Source organism: Hevea brasiliensis, chromosome 14 (genome assembly GCF_030052815.1).
Source record: "Hevea brasiliensis isolate MT/VB/25A 57/8 chromosome 14, ASM3005281v1, whole genome shotgun sequence".
In the NCBI taxonomy this organism is placed as follows: domain Eukaryota; kingdom Viridiplantae; phylum Streptophyta; class Magnoliopsida; order Malpighiales; family Euphorbiaceae; genus Hevea; species Hevea brasiliensis.
The window spans coordinates 695,097-701,096 of record NC_079506.1 but is presented as its reverse complement, the minus strand read 5'-3'; the positions used below and the strand labels follow the sequence as shown (position 1 = coordinate 701,096).

The 6,000-nt window shown below is 32.7% G+C and overlaps 1 protein-coding gene across 42 annotated transcripts in view; it reads right to left on the bottom strand.

The window, feature by feature from the left end:
* Positions 1 to 2,343: 2,343 nt before the first annotated feature.
* Positions 2,344 to 6,000, bottom strand: part of LOC110664718 (uncharacterized) — a 29,133-nt gene continuing 25,476 nt past the window's right edge. For 8 of the 42 annotated variants that reach the window (XR_009143323.1, XR_009143309.1, XR_009143307.1 and 5 more), the window contains 7 exons: positions 5,738 to 5,938; positions 5,552 to 5,650; positions 5,270 to 5,373; positions 5,068 to 5,096; positions 4,891 to 4,965; positions 4,186 to 4,688; positions 2,344 to 3,490 (listed from right to left, as the gene is read on the bottom strand). The gene's annotated coding sequence lies outside the window, so the exon portion shown is untranslated. Of the gene's footprint in view, positions 3,491 to 4,185; positions 4,689 to 4,890; positions 4,966 to 5,067; positions 5,466 to 5,551; positions 5,651 to 5,737; positions 5,939 to 6,000 lie in introns of all 42 variants that reach the window. The other 34 variants (XR_009143327.1, XR_009143316.1, XR_009143330.1 and 31 more) reach the window with 31 other exon arrangements.

Sequence of the window (6,000 nt, the reverse complement as noted above, 5' to 3'; positions counted from 1 at the left end):
CAATGTTGAAGAGAATTGCTTCTGCCATTGATTCACAAGTAAGAGGAAAGCAAAGGTAAAGGGGCAATTGGGAAGAGTACAAGGTTTGAAGAGAAAGATTATGAAGCTATGTGGAGGATGAAAAAGCTATGGAAATATTTATAACAAATTTAATATTTCCGCAGTATATCTTTAAAGGACAACCGTGTGGAGACATATGGAAATATTGCTTCGATTTATGCTTTCAAATTAATAATAAATCCTTTAAGTAAAGTCATTATTTTAAAAAAATTTCATTCTATAAATTATTTAAATTAAGTAAATAAAAAAAATTTTCATGAAAAAATATTCCACTTTCTAATCATTTTTCTTTTCATCGTTTTTAATAAGCCATTGGAGCCGTTCCAAGAGACTTATAAAGAAGAATTTTCTTTTTTTCTTTAGAAAAAACAAAGTGAAAAAAAAAAGGGTAAAAGAAAAAGAGTGGGGAAAGTAACGAAAGCCTTCCCCCCTTCATTTATAAAGTAACTTAGCATCTAATGCGATACACAGTGTCAATTTAGGAAAGCATCCATTGAATCGTTCAGAAAAGAAACTTATTCTCAGTGCACATAAGTTGGTCTGAAGATATTTTTTTACTGTATATAAAGACAAAAAATAAAGAAATAAATTCATACGTTTGTTTTTTTTTTAAATACAAGAACTAAAATGAATTTAGTTAATTTTTTGTTGGTTTAAAATTTATATTTGAATAGTATATTATTATAGAAACTCAAAATTTTGAGTTGAAAAATAAGCCACTAATTAAATCAATAAAAGAACACTTGAATAAAATAATATATATAATTAATTAATGAAGGAGAATTACATATTGTTAATTAGTTAAATAAATATCCACTCATTTTTATAAGGGAGAATTACACAATTTTTAGTTAATTAATTTCGCTCTTGAACATAACGTGTGGGGTCATATAGGGTATTATGAGAAGAAAAATAATAAATCCATCAAATTACCATTTCATAAAATCTGTATTGAGCATGCAGTTAAAAAAAAAAAAAATCTGTATTGAGCAAGAGTAGAAACTGTTCTTAATAATATGAATAAAAGTTACGAGTTGTAAACTTTTTCTTCTTATTTATTTGCAATTATAAATATAAAATCAAATTTATAATGCTTATAATGGGTGCCTCTTATGATGACCTTTCAATTACTACTCCCTTTTCCTTCGAATAATGATGTGAAAAAAGAAAGGCACTTGCATTCTCATTAATTTATTTTTCTTCTTTTTCAATCACTGAGATGGAAAATTCAAGATTCTCTTAAAAAGCATTTTCTTTATCAACTTTAGCTAAAACAGATTTATAAAATGATAAGAAAAGAAACTTTACGACCTTTACACTTGTTTTTGTCGTCAGCGTTTATGTGACATAGAATTTGATGGAAAATAATAGAAATTAAGCCAGGAATTTTCAATGAAAATGAATAATAAAAACTTTTAATTATTTACAAGAAACATTCATCTTTTGTGTGATATCATGATCCTTAAATTTGCTTGAACCAGATGACTGGACACACAGAAAACACATTCAAAGTGATTAGTCACAGGGAATTTTCTAATTTTATCAAATAAAAAATGATCCAAAACACTTGTGGAAAATATGAGAATATGTAGTTTTAAGAAAACTTCACACCCATGAAAAAAATTCCATACGATAAACTTTGTTCTACAATAGGTGAAAACACCATTTTCATGTCCCATGCATGTGAACCACAGCAAGAGTAACAAGCATTAGTGTTGCTGGAAAATGCCTGATAATTCTTCTTTATAGAAGAGAACACGATTTATTGGTCTTACAAGAAGCTGTAAAAATGTAAATGTTGAAAAAAACAGAGGACCATTGAGCAGAGCCTGTTTTCTTTAAATTTCTAGCTATAATAACATATAGAAATAGTATAACACTCAAGACTTGTGAGTTCTAATTCTGATTTTTAAATTGCGAGGTACTTAACTAACATTTAATGAAAAAAAAAGCATTAAATTATATAAATAATAATTTACATCAAATGAAATTACCATTTAAAATACTTTTTTCCCAATAATGGCACACCAATGTATATTAAGAAAAGAAATTGAATGGTATGTGCTTTAAAAGGATGCGTATTGGTTGTTTAATAGACAGGCAGGCGATTGAGGTATGATTCGTTATGCAAAGTCTTACTGCAGCCAAATGGCGCAGGCGTCTTGTTGTTGGTTTTCCTTGTCTTCCATATTCTTTAATTTCCTGCCATTTTAATTTTGACATATAACTTTACTGTTGGATCATAACACGCAATAATATCTTCTAAAATAATAAAATATATAGTTTCTCAAAAAAGGGTTAATATGCTATTTATTAATGATAAAAGAAAAGGATAGAAGGATGCTTCCAACTAAACCCATGCCAGCAGGCATACCCCTTACACCCAACCTAATGAAGCAAGACGTTCTACCCATGTCAACAAAAGCCGACACAAAGCAATTATAAGAAAGCTAACAAATACAATTGCGGTACAATCCCTGTATTGCAAGTGTCAGCGAAGCAATTCACTTCTCTATGAGAATGACTCACCACGGCATTAGGGAGGCGCTTTAGGTTGCAGCTAATAGGGTGCAGCACCGAGGAGACACACACACCAAGAAGTACTGTCTTCGTTATTCACCCAAGACACAGCGATCTTAGGGTCAGTCTCAACAAGGATACTGACAGCATTGGCAGGGTAAAGAGGGGGGAGAAACAGACAACAAACACTTTTTGAATGGCCTTTGCCTCTTGCGGCATTTGAATCATCAATCCTAGATGGGCAGGAGAACAAGCAGAGAAGGTTTACCATATGAACCTCTCAAAACTCCACCAACAGCACTAGGGCCGGGCATGCCTAGGGAGGAACCTTCAACGTTCAACTTGAGCTGATTTAGAGGCGGAGGGGTCCAGGAAGATACAGGTTGATGCTTTGATGGAAGAGACTGAAGACAGCAGATCCAAACCAGAGTATGGGAAGCTAGCTTCCATTGCCTTGAGCCAGATGGCTACTCGATGGAGAATAAGAGAACACAGAGAGAGCAATGACACCTCCTCACCCGAGAAAATTCCTTCATTTCTCATAAGCCAGATGGACCACATAATTGAGAAAAATAAAGTGTACCAGAATTTGACCTGAAACTTCCCATGAGCCAAAATTTTCCATTTTAGCAGCAACAAAGAAACAGAATTACGAATACACAAATAAATTCCCTACCAATTAAAGAACCAAGACCACACCTCTCATGAAGTTTTGTACCCCAAAAAGATATGAGTGACTGATTTAATGGCATCACTACAACGGGGACAAAGAATCTCGGATGCTGGGATAATATTGAGCCTACATAACCATTCTTTTGAGACCAATCTGCCAAGGCACGCCAACCAAAACATAATCTCAACCTTTGGAGGAGCGAGACAATGAAGGGTATTGTGGAACACACCTAACATTCTGAATTAAGGAAGCACTTATAAAGAGGATTAAGCAACCATAATCAACAAATAATACTTGATTTAAAGATTAAACTTCTTTAAATGTTACTATAGATTTTTTTTATTAACAACTCAATTAAAAGTAACAGCTTGATTAAATTTTAATAATTTATGAGAAAATAACAACTTAAAAGAAAAATCATTCATTTGTCTGAAAGGTTTCATCCTTTATATATATATATATATATATATATATATATATATATATATATATATATATATATATTTGACCACCAACTCATAGTCACTCCATATTTAACTACAAAAAGAGTTGCACGCATTAAGGTTGCTAGCAACCGGAAGATTTCTTTTTGACAAAACAATAGGAGCACTTTTCAATTATGGGTCAACAATTCATGCCATTATTCACATAGGATGACTACTGCCTAAATGATGATGTAAATGGGGAGAGAACCAATCACTCAACAACAACGGTAATGCACATGAACATCATTGGGAATGTTGAACAGTCAAACCTTAACGAAAAAAAAAGTCTTCGGCTCAGTTTACAAAGTAAACAAGGAATCTGATTTGATAGGTTTAATGTGATTTCAGGACTACAACTAAATTTGAGCATTTTAAAGTTTCCTTGAATGTATTATAAATTTAATCCAACATGCTCAAGCATCAAAGGAAAGCTATGGAATCATGCACTGTACAAGAGATGGAATTTGACAACTATTTGCATGTGCAAGAATTGCTATGACTGATGGATGTGCTTTTCTCTCACTACATAAAAATGTGGACACACATTAACCTTATTTCACATGAAAAAGAAACTTATAAATCACACTTGCAAAGGCATATAATCAGTGCAACAATAAATTTTATAGTTTCACTTGTGAATGACATAAGAAGAAAGTTGGTTTCAGAAAATTTGGCAACAAGTTTGTTTCGATGTTGTCTCCTCAAGTAGTCAGTCAGACTGATCCCAATTTTAAGGGTTATTAGTTAGAAATCATTTTCCACAGAAGCATAATTCACCCTGTTATCTCCTCTTAACTGGTTGGAGAAAATTGGAAGTTGTGCCTTATCTGAAGAAGCCATCAATAAAGAAATTCTACAGTCCCAAGTTGTTAAAATGTGGCGGCAAGTTGAAGTTCATCCACAGCCATTCATTATTGTACATATGAAAATCCTTGCAATCAGCAGTTTCTCTGGGCAAGGGAGATGAAACTTCAATTTGAGGTAATTATCATGCATAAATCCCAATGTTGGAAAAAAAAATCCACTGTTTGATGGAATGTTTAAATTAGAATGGGAGAAAATATTTTTAATATCATTTTGCTTTCAGAACCAATGTTTTATCCACCTCTGCATTTAGCAGTACAAATATCGTTCATAAATGATTTAACTTACAAAGGAATGAGATGAAGAGAGTTGATAGATGAAAATGACCTTCATCACAATGATTCCCATCCTACATTTTGGAAGCTGCATATTGTTCAATCCGAAATGAGAGGAAAAAAAATAAGAAGCCAAAAATAAACTCTTAGAAATGAATTTAACTACACAAAATTGTCATAGTTAACTCACCAATTGTCAACATCAACATCTATAAACAACTGCTTTGAGGTGAGTTTGGGCATCCATTGAGGTAATGACATCAAATTCACAATGAACAAGAAGATTACACTTAGAGACAGCCACAGCATTTCATTTTGAGAACAACAAACAATGCTTCAGTTTAAAATTTGAATATAGGGAGGTTCATCATTTTATTAACTGAGGCAATTACCAGCTTGTCAGTTTCTGCATAGAAAACCAAGTCTCTTGCAAAGTGTAGAAGCTAAAACTACAAGGGATTATGGGACCTCTTCACAGTGGCATCTCCAGTTAAAACTAGAGAATCAAGAAAACAAAATTACAAAATGAAGTAGGAATCATGGTCTTAAGTTTTATAATCAAGAGCGACGGTCATATTGTTTTTGTGCCTATTAGAAAAGCAAATCAGTCCATCAGATTGGATTTCACGCTGCTCATTCAATGTTGTCAAATTAACAAAAAGAAATGAGAGTACCATGTAGTTCTGCATGATTGTTGTGCCCACAAGTTCTCCTTTGAAGTCTAAACTGAAATTGGGTCCATAAAGGCTGAAAATTTTGCACGATGTACCAGACTGTCAAAAAATAGAAAATGGAATTAAAAAAAATGGAATATACTTGGATTATATACATAGTAAGGCAGGTGAAGATGATGAACATACCAAAAAAAACACTTTCTTGAGCAAGAGAGACCAATTCATAGCTGTTCTTCTCCGGCATCTTTCAACAAGACGACCATTATCGGTTTCCAAACTCTGAAATTGGAGACAATAATTGCAGAATGCTTATTTGAAATTCCATAGCTCAATTAAAAATACATGGAAATGCTTCAATCTACTGATTCACAATATCAGTAAAACAGCCTGAAATTAAGATTAAAAGGACAAATAGGAAATCAAGTTCCACCATTCGCCGCATTGTTAAC